Source organism: Thunnus maccoyii, chromosome 7, assembly GCF_910596095.1.
Source record: "Thunnus maccoyii chromosome 7, fThuMac1.1, whole genome shotgun sequence".
NCBI classification, from domain to species: domain Eukaryota; kingdom Metazoa; phylum Chordata; class Actinopteri; order Scombriformes; family Scombridae; genus Thunnus; species Thunnus maccoyii.
In genome coordinates, this window is record NC_056539.1 from 21,745,918 (window position 1) to 21,767,768 (window position 21,851).

General features: G+C 38.7%; 1 long non-coding RNA gene across 2 annotated transcripts; it reads right to left on the bottom strand.

The window, feature by feature from the left end:
- Positions 1-5,620: 5,620 nt before the first annotated feature.
- Positions 5,621-13,260, bottom strand: LOC121901054. 2 transcript variants are annotated; one of them, XR_006097168.1, is made up of 6 exons: positions 13,220-13,260; positions 12,665-12,798; positions 11,893-12,017; positions 8,532-8,689; positions 5,781-5,870; positions 5,621-5,698 (listed from the first exon to the last, which is right to left on the bottom strand). It is a non-coding gene; the product is annotated as an uncharacterized LOC121901054 (long non-coding RNA). The 2 variants fall into 2 exon arrangements; XR_006097169.1 differs by lacking the exons at positions 11,893-12,017; positions 12,665-12,798; positions 13,220-13,260 and adding an exon at positions 9,367-9,772.
- Positions 13,261-21,851: the final 8,591 nt, after the last annotated feature.

Genomic DNA, 21,851 nt, shown 5'->3' on the forward strand with positions numbered 1-21,851 from the left:
GTTATGGTTAGGGAAAGGCCATGGTTACAGTTAAAAAAGGCAACATTAATTGCAGAATTGTGATGGGATGTTAACACCATTCTTCTGCACAAAAGGTCAATGTGTCACACTCCCATCCACCATCTGAATCTCCACACCGTTGTTCACTTTTCTATATAAAGGGCACAATATTTCCTGCATTGATACTGACCTGGCATTGGATTATTACAAGGGCTACCAGGTTATAGTAAGTAAGTAAGTAAGTAAATAAGTAAAGTTTATTTAATATAGCACCTTTCACAGAGCAGGTCGCAAAGTGCTTCACAAGAGTAAAATTGTTTAAGAAAACCCCCATAAAAATAGCACTATATAAGATACAAAAAAGAAACAAACAATAAAACATAACCACATAACTTAAAAACACACAAAATTCAAACACTAGACAGTATGAGGTGAGACAAAGGCAAATTTGAACAAATGTCCAGCTGTTTTTTTAAAGGCATCAACAGAGACTGCAGATCGTATGTCTATTGGAAGAGCGTTCCACAGTGTAGGAGCCACCACTTCAAAAGCACGATCACCTTTTGTTTTTAGTCAAGCACGAGGGACAACCAGTAAGCCGTGGTCAGAAGATATAAGTGACCTATTGGTAATATAAGGATGGAGCAGGTCAGAGATGCACACAGATGCCTGACCATGTAGGGATCTGTATGTGAAAACAAGAACCTTAATATAAATCCTAAACTTGATGGGAAACCAACGTAAAGATGATGGGTGTGATGTGAATCGTTCTGCTGGACCTGGTCAGCAGCCTTACAGGAGCGTTTCGGATCATTTGTGGACGGTCCAGGGACGACTTGCTGAGGCAGGTGAAAAGGGGATTACAGTAATCCAGCCGGGATGATATAGAAGCGTGAATAATCATCTCTAGCTCAGGTTATGATACAGCAGACCTGAGTGTGTGTGTGTGAGAAACATGATTGGGTTAGCGATGAAGTGCATTGCCTTATCAAATATAACACAGAGATTTCTAAAATTACTGTACAGCTGTAGAAAGTGACCCAATACACTGAGCAACCTTGGAAGCTATGCTATCTGAAGCAATAAGGACCCCAGTCTTATCTGCGTGTAGTTGTAAAAAGTTGTCCTTTATTGCAGTTGAACAAAACTGCAAAATAGATAGTTTAATAATAGTTTAATCAGTCTCATCTGGTATAAAGGAGACAAAAGCTGTGCTAAGATCCAGCAGCATGAAAACAGTGCATTCATCCACATCAGAAGACATCATTATGTCATTGGAGACTCTGAGAAGAGCTGTTTCAGTAGAATGCTTCTGACGGAAACCAGATTGGAATTTCTCTAAAATGTTGTGTGCAGTCAAGATAGCAGGTTGGCCTCTGCTGCTGGCAAGAGCAGAGCCCGAGCCAAGGAGCACAAGAAGCTGTCGATGCCAGAGGAGGACAATAGGGGGGGCTAGCGCTGTAAACAGTAGCCTGAGATGAACCCAGAGAAAAAGAAGTAGGTTCCAGGAGAGGTATGTGAGGTGTAAATGAAGTAAGTAAGTAAATGGAGAGGCTGAATGGAAAACCTTGCTGTCCGAGTTGGTGTAACCACAGTATTGTCAATGGTGATGGACAGGTCTCAGCACATCTTTTATGCTGAAGAAACACAAGTTCAGTCTTGTGCAGTTTGAGCTTAAGGTGATGCCCTGATATTCACTCTAGTCCGAGATGCCTGCCAAGCACATAGGCAAGCAGTGATGCGAATCACAATAGCTGTGTGTCATCAGCATAGCAGTGGTAGAAGAAACCATCCAAGTGTATAACAGCCCCAAGGATCCCTCCGTAGAGGGACATGAGGATGAAGCCGAGGACTCAACCTTGTGGAACCTCTGACTGCTTGGTTCAGACACCGATCCTTAACATGTCACCTGGTAGGTGTGACCCTTTAGGTAGTAGGCAAAGGAAAGAAAGGAAGTGCAGATCCTGAGACACCTAACCCTTTGGGGATGGTTAGAGAAGTTTTACAGACATTCCTTCATAGATGTCTCCTCCCGTTGATGTTTGTTTGTTTGTTTACATGGTGACAATACAAAAATACATAATTTACGCTACTCATCACAATGCACATCTACTGTGAATAAAACAAAAACAATTTACACAGTTTATATAATGAACACAAAGATAATAGACAGGCACAGACTGAATCTATCATGATCTAACAGATAAATATCATCATTTAACATAGAATGCCCAGGGAACCCTTACACACCAAAGAATACTTATTAATCACTAAAGTTTCTTCTCCTCTTTTAGTGCTTTTTAAAAAAACATATATATTATTTTGTGGTTTAATATGATTTGGGAGTGAATTCCCTTCTTGCTTTGCTCTTTATATTACTGTGCATTGAACTGATGTGGTTTTGGATTTGAGTAAAGTAAAACAACCTCCAGCAGCTTTCCTTGTTGAATATTTGTGTGTATATGTACTAAATGATAGTTTTTTGTAAAAACAAAACAAAAAAAACCCGTCTTTGTTGTTATGACATTCCTAATGAAAACCATCAATGAAAGCAGTAATCTATTTTTCACTTCAAACCAAGAGCGACATCCATGCATTTTAGTAACATTTGTTCTCAACCCACATGAAACAGCTCCATGTGCCGCTGTATTCTGGACCAATTACAATTTTCTTATATTATCTAATGAAGTATTGGACCAAACTGTTGAGCAATAATCCAAGTGAGACAAAACCAAAGCTTGAACTATTTGCTTGATAGTTTGTTGTGTCAGGTATTTCACACATCACTTAATAACAGACAAAATATTTCCCATTTTAGTTACCACTCTCTGTATGTGTTTTTCCCATTATAAATTATATTCTATGAAAACTCCAGCCAAAAGTTTGGCGTCTTCTACCTTCTTTATTAAGATGTTATTTATACTGAAATCAAGCTTTGGTTTTGAACATAAAGAATAGCTTGTTCCTATTACAACACTGGTTGTTTTAGACACATTCAAAATAAGTTTACTACTGTTGATCCAGTCTACAACCAACTTCAACTCCCAATCTAGATTTGTATTTATATCACTAATTTTTGCTTCTGTTAAATATACTGTGGAAGCATCAGCATTGTACGGAAGCCCTGAGAGGCAAGTGAGAAAAAAATATTTCTGCAGATCCAATATCTAAGTCTGATCTAAATTGTTTTCTCTCCTGTGTTTATGACTTAAGAACAGGTGAAAAAAGGTTTTGCCAGGATAATCTTTCTAAGTTACTTAATTTTTTCCCATCTATGAAAACAGGTGAAAGAAGTTTTGGCAGGTGATTTTTTTTGTGGCTCAAAACAAGTGAAAAAAAAAAGTTTTGGCAAATGATTTTTTTTTTTGTCAGGATCATTTTTCAAGTGTTGGTTGTTGTAATGCTCAATTCAGCCACAAGAGGCCACAAGTGCACCGCTAAAGTTGTAAAGGATATCAGCTAGTCCACAAAAAAGTGATGAAAGTAGTTTGCTACAGTTTAGTAAATTTTAGTGGTTCAAAAACATCCACAGTAACTGTGACAATTTATTCATCACCTGCTAGCATAGATTAGCCAGTGCTAATCTCTCTCAGCAACCAATCACAATGGTCCCATGAATGTATTTACATTTGAAAGCTTCATGTACTATGATACTGACTTGACATCTCTTTCAATAAACAGAAGGCTACAACCCCTCACCATACTGAGAGTTGGTAAGCTCTTTCTGACTGAATTAACATCATTATACTAAGTACTATACTAACTAAGGACTGTACATTTGAATATTATTTACAATGATACAGTCTAAAAAAACACATTTTCAGTGTCTCGGTCTGAAAGCATCGAATAGCATCTTTATTGGTAACATAAGACAACCTTCTTCTGAATCAGTTGTCAGAGAGCCTCATTTACAAAAGTAAAGGCAAACAGTTGTGGCAAGCCTCTGGTATTGTTGCAGCAAACACTGTGTCACAGTTCTGGTAGCATTCTGACAAACAGCTGTAGCAACATGTGGTAAAGAGTGTTGCACTCGTGGTTTCTATTGTTTGCTGCCAGTTTGTCTTACATTTCTCTGGCACACTTGCCAGTATCTAACCTACATTCAGGTTAACAAAAAACATAAATACAATACTGCTAATTATAAGCACTTGCACTTCAACATCTAATGATTAGATTCTAAACATATATAATCATGTGTAGTCTAATAAAAACAACAGACAAAATATGTATTATTATACATGTTTATTAATTGATCATATTACACAAGCTTTTCAGTATAACATTCAGCAAAATTTTATAAAACTTTTTATACATTTTATAAAAAATTATAAAATTCAGCAACATTTAATTTTAATAAAACAGAAATGAAACTAGAGACATTTAGGGGAAGTGGGAACACTGCAACATGGGGAACAGCCAAAAAAAAAAAAAGTGATGTATGTGCTGCAAATGAAAAAAAGAAGCTAAACCCTCATGACAAATATCTTCATATGACAAAATATTTGAGAATTACGCTGAACAACAGACATTTCAGATAAAATGAACTCTTGTATACTGAAAACATCCCTGTGTTAAGTCATGGGGTGTTAGGATTGTGAAGCACCGACCACCTACAGTGTTTTCAAAATCATACGAACTCTTGCTGAGGATGAAGTGAAAAGGCCTGAAAGATGGATCAAGTAATGGACTATGGTTTTGTGAGAGATTGAAATAAATAGTGGTTATCATTTGATGTGTTTCTTGTATATATTATATATGTTACAAATGTTTTCAAACTAAAGGGTCAATGTTTGTTCTCAATTCAGTGTGATGTAATGTAATGTCACTGTGACACTGTGGTATAAGAAATCCTACTCCTAGGCTAGTTGAACTCTTGAATTTGTTTCTATCTGAGGTTTGTTTGCTGACCCCTGGGGTTAGCTAGAGATATCTTTGCCTTAAGCCTATTGTCTTAGAAACTGTGTGCATAATGAGGTACCTAGATAAGCTAAATTTGAAGGCTGCCCTTGTTTGAAGTTATTGATTGACCATTAAGTCGCTGTGAGATCATCCTTGTTTGTCATGACCATACTTGTTTGTAAGAAAGGGTACAAGTTTGTGGAAGTGTCCATTTAGGGACCTAGCTGTTTTTAACTTTGCTTCTGGAGAGGTATAAAGTTGTCTGGTTTGTATTCACAATCTTTAGAGAAAGGGCTGGCTTTAGGGAAAGGGCTGACTGAACAACATGCTTTCTCTCCAAAAATACAAGATTATTGTATTTTTGTTTTGTGTTTTTGAATTTGGACACTTTTATAATTGTTACTGATTGTGTAATGGATATCTACAATATCTACAAATGCTTCAACAAATAACAATGTTTGATGCTTTCTTCACATCTCTGTGTGGTTCTTGAGCAACCATGACAAAATTTCCATGACAGTTTATGTTCAACTGATTGGTAGAGTGGTATTATAAAGTATACTTGCTTGATATTTTACTTGCCATGGGTGCAATTAATTCTGGAGCAGTAAATAGATAATGTATTTGGGATATCTTAATCTTTTCTAAAATCAACTATGAGCATGCATGGTAACCACAAGTTTAGTTCGCTGCTCCAATATGCTTGGATAGCTTGGGTCATATTTTATAACATCTTACCTATGCATAGTTGATCAGGTTTGAATTTCTTCTCAACAGTGTGTAGGTCTCATTCTGCCCTCTGAAACAAAACAGTATCATTCAGAGTCATAGTTGTTGTTAAGTATTTTATTCATTAAATAAATAAAGCTTATAAACCTTACATGGCCTCCTCCTTCACCAAAGTGGCTTACACCTTTTGGATTGTTGTTGTTTGAATTGTTAGATCCACAAGTCAAATGTTGGACTTCCCTCTGGAATATGAAACACACAAAAAAGAGGTGACTAACAGTTATGGAATTCCCTATTAAATCAACTTTTTTCTTTTATCTTCTCAGATAGGGGTCCCTGGGACAAAAATCTTAGCAAATGGGGGTCCACAGCTTGTTACAAATCAATTTGGGGGTCCTTGACATGAAAAGGTTTGTGAACTAATTGTCTAAGTACCAATGGTTCAGCTGTCAACTGAAGGACTGATTAAGAATAGGCATTGCACTATAATTGCAATATTCAATAAACAGCAACACTAACGGTAACACTAACGGCAGATTAGCGCTGATTAAAATACATTTCTAGCCAAAAGAAGGACACAACAGTAATGTTACATAGCTTGCCAACACACAATATATGTGGCCTGTGTTTAGAGTGCATGGTGATATTAAAACTCACCTGGAAGAAAATATGAATGCTTAAGAACATGGGATAGTGGTGCGCTTGTCACCTCTTGTGGCCAAAATGAGTATTACAACAACAAACAGACAAATGATCCTGACAAAATAGAATTTCTTCACCTGCCAAAACTTTTTTTCCCATCTGTTTTCACAGATGAAAGAAAGAAAAAAACCCAAAAACAATCCTGGCAAAACTTTTCTTTCACCTGTTCTTAAGTCATAAATACAGGAGAGAAAACAATTTAGATCAGTCTTATAAATTGGCTCTCCAGAATTTTTTTTTTCTCACTTGCCTCTCAGGGCTTCTGTAGCATACATAAAGACACATGCCTTTTTTTGATACTAGAGGAATATCATTGGTGAAAATTGTGTACAGGAGTGGCCCAAGACAACTCCCTTGAGGCACTCCATGTTTCACATGTTTAACCTCTGAATAACTTCCATTAAAGTACACCATTTCCTTTCTATTGCTCAAATAACTATTTATCCCTAATAATGAAGCCTGAGAAAAACCATAACGTTTTAATTTTTTCAACATTAATTTATGATCAATGATGTCAAAAGCCACAGAAAAATCAAGCAAAACTACTCCTATAATTTTCCTCTCTCCTATTTCCTTAAACCAGTCATCAACCATTTGAGTCAAAGCAGTGGCTGTCGAATATATATCTAACACATATAAACTTAGTACAAAAAGTAAGGAAATTTGTGTTTGGTAGATTATTTTTTTGTTGTAACAATGCTTCTTGGCAATAAATCTTATACCGTTGGAAAGCCTGTTTATTTCCCTTTTAAATGGTGCCACATTTGTAAGGAACATGCATTTGTGGGATGAGCAGCAGAGCTGAGTATGTGGGTTGCGCCCATGAAAAATATGCCAAATCTCTGCCAATGCCAAACAGCTTATTCTGACTCTTGTTTGGTGCTTGGTGTTTGGTGGATTGGATGATTTAAGTTTGAAGAAACAAGACATATTGGCAATTTAACAATTTATTCATTTAACAAACAGGAGCCAGGCTGGTGACCAGCATGAGGAGGAGGTGCCAGGCTGTTGTGGCTGTGTATGGTTCTTCCACACGCTACGGAGGCTCCTGTTTGTTAAATGAATACATTGCTAAATTGTCAAATGATTACTCTGGCTCTGGTACAATAAATCAAATGGTAACATTTGTAGTTAATATTGTACTTGGTCCCTTACAAATCAACTAAATATTATAACACTGGTTGCTACAGCAACTATGCAGTAATTCATGGAAAACATTTAGGTATTGACCTGTTCAGTTTGTCAGATTATCAGCAACTCTCTAGCATCAGAAATTCAAGTCAAGTCAATTTTTAACCCAATACCACAAATCACAAATATGCATCAGGGGACTTTACAATCTGTACAGCAATAAAAAATCCTCCATCTTTAGACCCTTGATTCAAATAAGGAAAAACTCCCTAAAAACCCTTTAGCAAGGGAAAAAAATGGAAGAAACCTCAGGAAGAGCAACAGAGGATGGATCCCCCTTCAGGATGAACAGAATAGACCAGGAAAGCAAAATTACAGAAATACAGCATGTACAAATAGGATGATACATTTAAACAGGGATTGACAACATGTTTAAAGAATCTGATCAGAAGGATGTCAAGCAACCTCCAGATGCCAGTAAAAACGAATAGGAACTGAGCCACACAACCTCCATCACCATGGATACCTGGAAAGAGGACAGGCTACTCATAAGATGTTTTCTATTATGAATTCCGAATAATGTCCAGTGAATCAGGTCCAGACATTGTCTGGAGTTGCCCTTTCACACATGTAGCACACAACAGGAGATTGTCTGTGTCAGACCCATTCTCAGCTACTGGAAATACTCATCTATCATGATGACTATTTTTGCTTTGAAATCAATATTACATGTATTTGGATGTATCCGCAATATCAACGAAAGAGTGGAAAGCCATATACAGGCAAGCAGAAAAGAGTACAAAGCAGCTACACTCTCTGCGCGCCAGTCACATGATAGAAACATTATCAACATGCCCACTCGCTCGCCATGAATTCTCCAGAGAATGACCTGCTCAATCGGACATTACACAGACTTTGTACTAGGGAGCTGGCAGAGTAAAGTCCTTTCCAACTGATTTGGACATTTGTGTTCTCACATACAACTCCTCCGGGTAATGTCTGGATAACTTCAGGGTTGCAGTGCATGTGTGAAAGACACACACACACACACAAACAAGTGGGAAACTCACCACTTATCAGTCACACTGATGTCAATAGTAACAGGAAACAGGATATCCTTCGCCCCAGCACTCTACAGGACAGCCCATACAGGTGACCTCCCACTCAGCTGACATAATTATTGTGCCTCTCTTGCTGCTGCAGGCTGGCTCCTCTTTTGACTCAGCAACTGAAAACACAATAAATATAGATTAGGTTCAGGCTCTGAATACACAGCACCATATGTTGCTACCTAGTTATATCAGTCGTGTGCGCCAAACTGTATTGTCAATATATAACGTTGTAGCGTTGATTTATGAGGCAGAGAGTGAACAATGCAAGTAAATGCTGCCTATACATAACTTACAGTATTAACTTCCAAACGAAACAATCACCCAACATTTCTGCCAAGGCATGTGTGAAAAGTGAGAGAACTTTAGACCAGTTTAATGTACATTACCTAACTAACATTAGTTAGCTAGGTCATGTAAAGTTACCAGGAATCATGTATTGATTGATTGATTGATTGATTGATTGATTGATTAATTATCAGACAGGAAAAAAAGCAAAAAGCAAAAATTTAACATGTTATCAAAGTGAAAACATTTATTTACAACATGGTCCCAAGATGTTAAAATACAAAGAAACACGGAGAAGCACAAAACATTCAACATAAAAACTAAACAATACAATCCTGAACTCCAAAAACACTTCACCACAATCTAAGAAATAAAAACTAACTCCCACATGAAAAAACCAGGACAGCTAGGTCTTTGCTAGGTCTTTGTTATTCAACATCATTTTTGGAGCTTCATCAAACCATTTATCGAAACACAGCATTTCATTGATATTAATCCTGAAACTTACCAGTCTGTGTCGGTGCCTCTGCTTGTTGCAGGCCTCTCTCCCAGTACCGTGTCCATTGTGTCGAACCAGTGGAATGTTTTTCTGTCTGCCCCGCTGGTGTTATTGTGGTTAACAACTTTTTTGTACTGTTGGAGTTTTTTAATTTTCTCTCGGCACTGCACAGATGTACGCCGGATGCCCATTTCCTTCAGCTCCCTTGAAATGTCTTGGAAAACGTTCTCGTTTCTTGCTGCACCAGCCAGTAATCCTACACGGTCTTCTTGCTCCAAACAGCAAGCAGGGCTTCTGTTTCACTTGCAGACCAAGCTCTTGCCATTGTCTTTGCTTTTTTTAGACTGATGAACAACATCCTTTGTGTTTCTGCCAATCTTCTTCTGTTTCTTTCTCTGTTTTCTTGTCGTCTCTTTCTGGCTCTTTTCTTGGTCTCTATTTTCATCACACCTGTTACCAGTCTTTCATCAAATTCTGTGCTTGTTTCTTCTGTATCATCAGTTTCATTACTGCTACTTGTTTCACTGTCCTCACTTCTTCCACTATTGTCAAACTCCATGAGATCCTTTTTTATTTTTATTTTTTCCTTTCATCCCTTTTAGTCTGGGTGTAGATGTGAGTAGGGTCAGATGTGTGTGTTGGCCATTTACTGATTGCTCTCTCAGCTCTCTCTCTTCTTGCTCCTTTAATTCACACCATCTTTCTTCAGCTGTCATTCTTTCCACTCTTTTGGCTTTTTCCAACAATGCTACATAGGATGCTGCAGGGCGCTGTGGCTCTCCTGGCACAGCCTCAGAATTTGCATACATCGTTTGTGGTGCTTGTTGCCTGCAGACTACTGGTTCATACAGTGATAATGTTGGCGACATTTGCTGTTCACTTGACAAAGGTTCTTCTTTGTCGGTCATTTTTATTTGTATCTGCCCTGTCATCTCCCCTGGAATATCTAATACTCCCTCTACACTGTCTCCTGCTTCTCCTACAACATACTGACCTGCGTGGTCTGGCCTGAGAAGGTATATGTCACCTGGATATGGCAGGTAATCAATTATTGGTACACCACCTTCTCCACCTCCTCCCATCATCTCACCCTCCTTTGCTTTCTCCACTGTCTCGGCCTTCACTATCTTCCTTAATTCTTTTATTGACTGCCTATATGTGTTTCCCTCTTGAACAAAGCAAGCCAATGTCAAATGTACCCTCTATTACCTTTATTCCATTTTCTCATGTATCTTAATATTAGCTTCTTCTGCTCTTGATGTCTTTTAATTATCAACTTAGCTGGTATGGTTGGCCCTTCTTCAGAACTTTTTCCCAAATTCACTCCCATGTATCCGTGCCTTGCACTACTTGGCTCTGATCTGCTCACTTCTGGCTCCTCGTCTGATGCTGTTGTCCTAATCAGAACAGTTATTTTGCCAACAGTTACAGCAGCTTTATATTTTCTTGGAGAATCAAACTCTAGTTGCAATCACTCCGAGCCTCCTTCAAAACCCTGATATCTAATAATATCTCCCCACTTATCTAGCTCCCATCTAACTTTCCTGGTAACTATGGAAATTATAAATCTGGGATTTACCAACAGTCTATTCTCACCTTCTATTGCAAAATTATCTGGCACCCCAAAAAATGGATTAAGTAGTGGGGTTGCTATTCCTTCTGGGTCCCAGCAGAGTAGCCCTAATATTGGCTCAAGCGTTTCAGCTGTCCACAATCTTTGCAGAAACTGTTCCCATAAAATGTTAGGGAAAGCAGTCTGAACCTGTCTCGAATTGGTTCACTTAGTAAGTTGCCATAACTTTAAATTGATTAACTGGGCACCTTGATGACACTCCACTCCTCTATCATCTATATATGTTCTTTCTTGCTAAAAATGTGTTCTAGTACTCTGTGTTTCTACAGTCACCCGCCTACATAACTTCACAGAGGCTGCAGCAGGTTAAAAATATCTAACTTCCTCTTTCTGTGTAACTCTCCACTGCTACTACATTATATGACCAATTTACATTTATTTCACAGCCACAGCATCTACTTACACATTTACAGAGCAACCAATCTCTACCCTCTAGACTTCTCCTGTCTTGTTTCCCTACTTCTCTCTCCTGCAATGTAGAAAATTAGTACAACCTTGCCACACTAACTGTGCAGTGCGTTCAATCACCTCAGTTATGGTATAGGCACCTTGACCTGGAATACCTTCACTGAGCCATTGATAATACATATGATCAACATCTCCAAATAAATGAATAGGCATTTAATCACCTTTATCCTGCACACAATTGCAACAACAACCATTATTTATAATGAGCTCAACATTTTATTTACAATACAATACAACAGTGCACTTCACTAGCTAACACCTCAAGACACTGACAACACATACACTCTTGTCTAGATTTGGCCCTGTCAACAACTTTACTATTTATGTGAAAACACAGATTTATAATGTTAGATTCTTTAGAGTAGAGGTGTTAGTCACAGTCTGAAGCCAGAAGGAACAATTTTAGCAGATTTAGCAGAAGGGGTTCTGCTTACCTGTATTGGTGGCCACCGGTGCTTCTGGTCAACAGATGCCCTGCCCAGATCCCAGGACCCTCAACCTCTCCTGGCTGGCTCACCAAAATATGTCATGGAAAAACTTCAGATGGGCCGTGAATGTCCTTGTGTAGAAATCAAATTACATTTTTACAAAACTATAAAAAATGTGTTTTTGTTATTGTGCATACAAATAAGTGCATTTAAAAAGCCTGCTGCAATGAAAAGACACGTCAAAGTGTGCGTATCATTAATTCTATATATCATCTCTATTAAATATAACAGAATAAACAATAGTAGGAGGTTATTGCTTTCACCAAACTACAAGAAAACAATACCAGGAAACAAGGAATAACATGTTTCATGTTGCCACTTCCAATAGGACCTATGTTCAATTTTTAAAAGAAGAAATCATATCTGACAGTTACATTGCCCCATATACTTGTGAAAAGAAAGTCTCACACATTCACCAAACTGAAAAAAGCCCCTCATTTAAAATTTAACATATACAGATAACTAACAAATCAAATAAAATACTATAAAGACACATAAAGCTATGATGCAGAAATCATCATTTGCTCATCTCCAGTGAGCAAATGTATTCATTCCTGCATGGAGGAAACATCCCGATGGCTGAATATGACATTGTCAGACAATTAAAAGAAGGTAGATCTCTCAGAGGAGATACAAAATACAATGATATTAGAGGTGGTTTGGATTTGCTCTTCTTGAAAATATACACATCTTTTTAATCACGCACTCAAGCACTCACCTTGAATAACTTGATGACGATACCTGTTACAATATTCTTCACTTGCATTTGGGGGTTGGTGGATGTTTATTTCAAGCCCAGATGCACATTGTACACACATCAAGCTTCACTCTAGCCTGTATGGTTTCAGGTCTCTGGTGCAGGAGCAGACATGCAGACATGAGGCGGGGGGGGGGGGGGGGGGGGGGGGTAACAAGAGAAGGAGATACTGAGTGTGAACTGCATGAACGTCAAAACATCCATTTTATCAGTTTATCCAATTTGACTCTAAGGATAGTGTGACTTGCAGCTACACAGCTGCATTGAAGTTTGTATCCCAGCTGGCACTCACACTTCGGTTTCTTTTACATTTGTAGTTAATTTTTTCCTCATTTAGCTAATTTTAATTACATTTCACATTACATACAAATAAATAACAACACACTGGATTTTATTTCATACATCATACTCATTTTATTTTACAGTTTGGCAGTACATTAGTTTCTATTTGTCGCACGCACATTTGGTTAACTTTTGTACAGTCATAAGTTGTTCTAATTTTCATTTTTGAGTCACCAGTGTTGGGGTGCTGCTCCTGGAGGACATCTGGCCAGGCATGGAATGGTTAAATACAGGAAGTGGCCAATTGGGTCATACCAAGTCCTGCCACCTCATAGGGAGGAACTGTTCATTTCAAGTTTAGTCATATTGTTTGTTTCTCTTTATTGAATGTTTAGTTGGGTATTTTTGATTTAGTTGATTTAGTTGAGTTAACCTGTTTTGGGGGGGAATTCTGTTGTTTATTGCTTAGTTGGTAGTGTTTGTCATTTGTCAGTTACCCCTCTTGTGTTATGGTCTGATCAGCCAGTATATATGTTCCCCTTTGTGTTCATTTTGAAAGGTCTGTTAGTAGGATTAAGTTCACTTTAGTTGAGTTCTGTTTATTTGACCTCTTTTATGGGCCCTGAACTTTATTTACATATTTTGTCATTTGTACCTTTTTTTGCATTTTTTTGGGTAAAATAAAAACCCTCTTTTTTGAAACCACCTGAGTCTCCTTTGTCTGCCAGCTCGGTCCCTTACATATGGTGGCAGTGGTGGGATCAGCCAGTTTAGGAGACAGGTGTGTTTTTTTCCTCTTTTTTCTTTTCCTATCTCTATCTTGTGAGGCATGCAGTGTGGAGCAAAGTCCAGAAGGGGAAATCGGTCAGGGATTGGAGAGACATGTGTGGGATCAGAAGACCAGGTGAACAGTGACAACAATTCCAGATCCTCTGGAGACTCCTGAGCCAGATGATAATCACTCTCAGGCCCGAGCCATAACTCCATCAGCACAGATACATCCTGCCATTATCTCATCAGGCCAGTCCCGAGTCTCCCATGAGCCAAGACTAGAGAAACTAACAGAAAATGACAATGTTGAACATTTTCTCATTACATTTGAGAGAATTGCAGCAGCATGCCAGTGGCCAAAATCTGCCTGGGTTTTTCGGCTCATTCCATTGCTGACTGGTAAAGCCAGGGGAGCCTATGTTCATATGGATGTTGATGATTCTCTTGAATATGACAAGGTAAATACTTGAGAATGTTGTCTCCTGAGCTTCAGGTTTGGGTAAAGGAGCGTGGTCCAAAATCAGCTGCTGAGGCTGCCACTCTGGCTGATGTGTTTGTCGCTGCCCGGAAAAAGAGCCAGCCATGGACTAATAGTGCCTGGCAGGCCCCGAAGGACACCCGCAGGCCTACACCCCCTCAATACCACTAGAGGTCAACGCCAGGTGTGGGTAAGCCTCCTGCAAGGGAGAATCAGCATGTACCATTAAGATCTCCAAATAAAATACCCACATGTTACCTGTGTGGACAGGAAGGCCATACCAAACCGATGTGTCCAAAGAATCCATCTAAGCTCACTCAAATGTGTTATGTTCCACGCCAAAATATCGACATTACACCTAGGTGTAACCAGTCCTGGAAAATTACAAATGTCAAGATTAATGGGAAAAACCTCAGAACCCTGACTGATACTGGCAGTACTCAGACCCTTGTGCACAGACGATATGTACCTGCTAACATTATCTGCACTCTTGATACCCCAAAACCCTGCTAAAACACTGACACAGACATTACCCCTTCACCTGCTCCAACTCATAAGACACAAGAGAAAGCTGAGAAGAGAATTCATAAGGTCCAGATCACCCCAAACCAAAACAGAAATAAACAGACTCCAAAACACTATCAAAATACAACTTACCCTTCACAAGCAGAAAACCTGGAAGACATTCTACAGAAAACTCAATCAGGACACAAATCCCCGGACCTTCTGGCAAAAACTAAAGAGCCTAAATGGAGATTCAGAAAACAATAACACACCACCAATCAAATCCTCAGGCACAATCATCAGTGACAACAAAGAAAAAGCCACACTCTTCCGTAATCATCTTGAAAACATCCACTCATGCCCAAATGACCCACACTTTGACAATACATGGAAAGACCTGGTTGACAAAGAAATGACAAAACACAACACAAAAGAGACAAATACAGCCAATCCCATCACAGAACATCATCCCCTCACAAAGCCAGTCACCATCCAAGAAATACAACTGAACTTGAAAAAGATGAAAAATAAAGCACCGGGGGAGGACAATGTTGACACCATACTGATAAAACAAGCACCGACCGCTTATCTCCAGCACCTTGGACAGCTCTTCTCCACCTGCCTCATAACCGGTCATTTCTCCTCACCTTGGAAGGTTGCTGTTGTCACTATGATCCACAAACTAGGAAAAGACCCGCACAATGCCACTAGTTACCGCCCCATAAGCCTTCTCAGCCACATTGGAAAACTGTTTGAAAGAATACTCACGTCACGCCTCACAAACCACATAAACTCTATGGGCCTCCTAGGAATTCATCAAGCCGGCTTCAGAAAAGGGAGAGCCACCACAGACAACATCATCCGATTATCAGAAGACATCCACAGAAACTTCAACAAAAAAGAAATAACCATGGCAATATTCTTTGATATAGAAAAAGCCTTCGACAAGGTATGGCACAACGGACTCAAATACAGACTACTGGATACAAATCTCAAACTCCCAAAACCCACCCAATCCATCATCTTCAGCTTTCTTAACAACCGCCAAATCAAAGTCAAAGTTGCCTCTGCCATATCAACACCTTTCACCCCCCAAGCAGGAGTTCCACAGGGTGCAGTTCTGAGTCCACTTCTCTTTCTACTATACATATCTGATATATACTACCCCCCAGCCACCATAGCCAGAGTCTCACAGTTTGCAGACGACCTCTGCTACTGGTCCAGTTCCAAATGCCCAAACCTAGCAGCCAAAAAACTCCACACATGCATAACTGAAATAGAAAACTGGTCTAACATGTGGAGAATCAAACTAAACCCTGCCAAAACACAGTGCGTCCTCTTCACAAAAAACCCACACCTGCAGCCCAACAACAGTGCCAATCTAACACTATACAACCAGAAAATCAATATCAGTAAAGAAGCAACATTCCTCGGAGTCACATTCCAAAACAACATGACCTGGACAAAGCACGTCAATAACCTGGAACAAAAAGCAAACAATAGACTCAACCATCTCAAAGCCCTCTGTGGAAAACATGGCGCATCACCCTCTACAGTCATCAAAGTCTACCTATCATACATCCGACCACTCTTCGAATACTCCGTCCCCGCCTGGATCACCATCTCTGACAACCAGTTACAACGCCTACAAACAATCCAAAACAAAGCACTCAAATTAGCACACAGACTCCCATCCTACTTCAGCAATCACTATATACACACCATAACAGGAATTCAAAGCTTAAGACAGAGACACCAAACAATAGCACTGAAATACCTGAGGACAGCGACAAACAACCCTTCACTCCAAAGAACCATAAAGGAAGCAAAATTAACAGTTAACACCCCCCTCTCATTCATTCTACAGCTAACCAAAGACCCTCCAGCCACCAACCCCCCATGACCGACTAACCAAACCTGGATACACAGAATATTATTCCACCTCTGCTGCTTAATATCACCCACATGCACACACATACATAAATGTAGATAAAACACACCAAACACAAGGGTTTTTTTTTTTTGGTTTTTTTTTTTTCTTTGTTTTGTTTTGTTTTGTTTTGCTTTGTTTGTGCCTTGGCCCACATGTGTCCTGAAACCTCATGAGTCCCCCCACATCCTTCTGCCTCTCCTCCGCCGACCAAGACCAAAAGGATACAAGATCCACCTACTATGGATAGAAAAGGGCAGAAGCCCTGAGCTATCCCTCTAGGCCCATGAACTTCTACGTTCTACGTTCTGCACTCTTGAGGCCATCCCTATCTGCTGTGTGCATGGTGATGAGAAGCCTTACCCCACTGCTGACGTTTACATGGAAGTGCAAGGACAGGCCTATCTATTAAATGTTGGTGTTGTGGACAACTTGCCTTTCCCAGTGATTTTGGGTGATCTGCCAGTACTTTTTGATCTGTTAAACCCAACCCAAAGTTGTAATGTTGCCCTCACCAGAGCACAAGCTAAGCATGTTGATGTGGATTCCCCAGCCCTCAGTGCCTTGCCATTCTATGGTGTCGAGCTAGAGACAAAACCCGGGAAGTCTCGGAAGCCCCGTAGCCGGAGAAGGCAAGAGAAATTCCAACACACTGCTATACAACCATCAGCTGAGGCCACTCAAGACATGCCCCTAGGGTTTCAGGTACCCACTAACATAATCGAAATGCAGCATAATGATCCAACTTTGTCCAACTTGTTACAGAGAGCTGAAGAGAGGGAGCCAGAACCTGAACTTTATTTACATATTTTGTCATTTGTTATTTTGTCATTTTGTCCTTTTTTTTTTCTTTTGCATTTTTTGGGTAAAATAAAAACCTTCTTTTTTGAAACCACCTGAGTCTCCTTTGTCTGCCAGCTCGGTCCCTTACAGATAGTCAAATGTTGTGTACAACATCTGTATGTCTGTATGTTGTACAGATTGTAAAGCCTAGGGATGTGCAGAGGGCCCAGTATTTGTATTTGTATCTGTATTTGTTGAGGCAGAAAATTAATTAATTAATTAATTAATTGTATTTGAATAAAAGTGGAAAGAGGCTTAAAAATCTTGTTTTTGTTTTTATTACGCTTTTAATTATAGAAAATTTGAGTGTTACGATAAGTATTCATGAATAAACTACCTTATGAAGGAGGTCCCCACACCGGGTCTCGAACTGGAGTCTCCCAGATCAAAGACGACTGCGCTGACTACTGTGATAAAACTTTACATATCGCCTCATTGCAGACAAACCTCTACCTATTTAGACACCCATAAATCAGAGACGGCACAGCATGTAATGTTTAGGGAAGAACTTCAAAGGCGATTATTGCTTTGCACTTTATTTATTTATTAATTTATTGCCTATTATTTACAACCTAACTTTGCGGAAAGGAGAAGGAGAACAACAGGTTATGGAACCTCAGTGAGACCTGCTGATAGATGTAACAGTGGAGCAGAGGAGGATAGCGATGTAACCGACCTGCACGCTGGTATTTGACATGGGTTTTTTTTCTTCCTGAAAACAAATCATTTAAAAAATATTTTTATGAAACAAATATTCATTAAAAAAAATCCACTATTTGTGCTTTGCCGAATAACGTATTTGTATTTGGGCACACCCCTAGTAAAGCCTCCTTAAGGCAAGTTTGTGATTTGTGATATTGAGCTGTATAAATACACCGTACACAATAAGCTAAATACATCTAATGGCCTTGTCAAAGCACAGGATTTTAACATCATGGTGGATGCTTTTGCACAGTAACTGAGTTCGGAGGAAGAAACACTTTGTTTAACTTGAAGATTAAGATTAAGATTAAGCAGCTCCCTTGGTTATTGATAGACCAGTGGTTTTGCATGACTACACTTTTCAGAGAAAAAGGAAGTCTGTAGTCTCTTTTCATGTTCCCTGGCTGATAAGTGAACAGTTTTGCTGTCAAACAGACAGTAGGAATTTCATACATGCTAGCAGTATTATGGCAAAGGGGCCCAGGTGTCCTTAATTTGTGCTGCCCATTAATTTTCTTTCATTTGAGGTCAGTTGCAAAAACTGACTTATTGGTGTTGGAATGTGTATGGCTGTGCATGGGACTATTGCTTATAGGTGTAAATACATACAGTATCTACTCAGATATATCTATCTAAATAGACATGAATTACTCAATGAATGAGCAGAATCACAGTGACTAAGAAAAACAGCTAAACTCTATGTTTAAATAAACAATCTCCAATACATTTCCCATTGGTTGTGCCCTGAGAAAGGTCTTAAGATGTAATGTTTATTTGCTTATATTAAATGCATTTTGTAATATATATACAGTACACAATTTCATCTCAAAATTCTTTAATTATAAAATAATACAATATATAACCTCTTCTTAGCAGTACGAAAATAAAATATATTTGGACATTTCTGTATACATTAAACCTAATGTACTTTGTAAAAAGATATCATCACTGACACCTGATTATGACTGCTGTTTTATAAATCTGACAGTGACAGTATACATGCTTGCAGTCATCAAAAACATCATCCTGCAATTCTAAGTCCATGTTTAGACCAAAAATGGCAGTACATGAAAAAACACAGCCCACCCATCCTATCTGTAAGTATTATAAACCGCTTTGCCATGTTCTAGCTTCTGATATGTCTGTAAATGCAACTAATCTAACTCCAACTCGATTTCCTGAATGGTGTTTCATTGTCTCACCAGTACCTCATACAACACACCCCCACTACTGAAGCCCCTTGCACTATTTTAATGTAGGGCAGTTTTCGGTCTGAATACAGCCTAACAGTGGTGAGGAGCATTGATATACAGTAAGGCACAAAAACATGAATCTCTTTCTGAACATATTTAAAGGAGATGTATCAATCACATTTCCAGGTCTATGTTTATATTCTGGTGCTCTACTGGTAAATTGTTGTATTTTAGCTCCTGTCTCCTTGCAGATGAGCCCACTCTGTTCTGATTGGTTAGTTTCTAGGAGCTGCCCTTCAGCTGACTTCCGCCAGCTTGGGAGGCTACATAAACAAACAGTAGTAGTTTGATTTCACTTCTTTTTCTCATTCTTTACCAGAAATATAAACCTCTAATATACATTCATACATGTTCAAGCCCAAATCTGATCCAAAATATGCAGGTGGACAACTTGTAACATCTCAAGTTTGGGACCTTTGACTATATTTAAAATAGACATTTGATATTACAATAGTATATAAATAACAGAAAATCACAAAAAGAACATGTCCCCTTTAAAACAAAAATATACAGGCTACACTCTTTCCATTGAAAAAATCTTTAAATTAAAGAAAATTGTAAAATCATGCAGACTTGCATCTTAAAGGACCAGTATATAAGATTTAGGGGGCTCAATTGGCAGAAATATTGGCAGAAATGTAATATGTAATATTCATAAGTATGTCTTCATTGGTGTATAATCACCTGAAAATAAGAATCATTGTGTTTTGTTACCTTAGAATGAGCCCTTTATATCAGAGGGAGCAGGTCATCTTCATGGAGCCTGCCATGTTGCACCGCCATGTTTCTACAGTAGCTCAGAAACCAAACACTGGCTCTAGAGAGGGCCTTTCGTGTTTTTTGCAAAATAACCATGGGTTCTCCTACATGTTTGGAATGGGAGGGACAATCTGCAACCTCACCACTTGACGCCACTAAATCCTACACATTGGTCCTTTAAGCGGAAGATTAAATAACATTACATAAATGTTACATTACATTAGTCTTAAAAACCTGAGAGATTATTTTTAAAGGATATTTGAATGACTGTGGATACCACAGTCTATCTTAGAGCCCTGCAAAGCTCACACCTAAAGCTAGGTGTTGTTCAAAAGGTTTCAATACCTTTATAAAAAATGATGTAAAAAGTATTTCATGCCAGCTTTTGTTAGTTGACAGTTTTTGTGACAATGTGCAATAAATGATTGAGTTGGTAGTCAGAATGTATTGTGGATCAGTACCTTACCATAATTACAGCACAATCACACTGACAGCAATTATACAAATATGTAATTCACAAAACACACTCTCCCTTGTATAATCACAATTGAAGGAAGAGTCCACCCACATATGTGATTTCAACACATACTGTGTCCGAAATGATTATTTACTGTACTTATTAAGTTAGTTAATCAGATATTGAAATAGTTGGCTTTACATACAGCTGAATATCAAGTTTCGCTCTGACTACGGCCCCATACACAATGCTTTAACGTAGAGAAATCCAAAGCGTGTCAGACCCGCTGTGCTTAGTTACAGTTGCTAGGCTATGATTGGTGATTAGATTTGCCGTTTGGGAGAGGGGTTAGTGAACGGTCAATTACAGAAGCAGGAGCTGGTGCATCTACAAAATGCATCTTGCAGCTGCTGATTTTGTACCATTAAAGTGTGTATTCTCTGCATCTTCTGTATGTATTTCTTTCTGTATAAATGTTTAGTTTATAGTTTGAGTCTAAAACTAAATATAGCATCCTTTAAAAGGTTAGCTCACTGTCAACCAAGACCTTGATAGGATGTTGTTAAATGATAGGTTCACAGTTTTTCAATTCTGTCCTAAAAAAAATAGTCAGGTGACCAAATGAACATTGCCACATGTTTTTCTTGCTGTAATCATTCCTCCTGTTCATATTGGCCATTAAGTGATCCCTTCATAATGTTCATTCAATGTAAGTGATGGGGAACAAAATCCACAGCTCTCCTTCTGTACAAAAATGTATTTAAACGTTTATTTGAAGATAATGAGGCTTCAGCTGTCCAAGTGAGTCAAATCAAGTCAATATCTTTCAAAGTTACTGACATTTTAATGCCAAATTCCATTTTTTGTTATGATCCTTCCACTGTAGCTGAACAGGGAAATGCTGTCTGTTGAGACACAGAGATTTTTTTACTATAAAGTCTGTAACTGGAAAAATCCACTTTATTAGACTAACTCAGACAGTTGATGCCTCATATTACCTTCAGATAAACTTTTAAATAAATTTTTGCTCATAACAAGGACTGTGGATTTTCTCCTTATCACTTACATTGTGAGCACATTTGGAGGGGATCTTCTATTAATCGAAGTATGAACAGGAGGAATTATTACAGCAAGCAAAACCTGTTTCATTGTTCATGTGTGCACCTGAC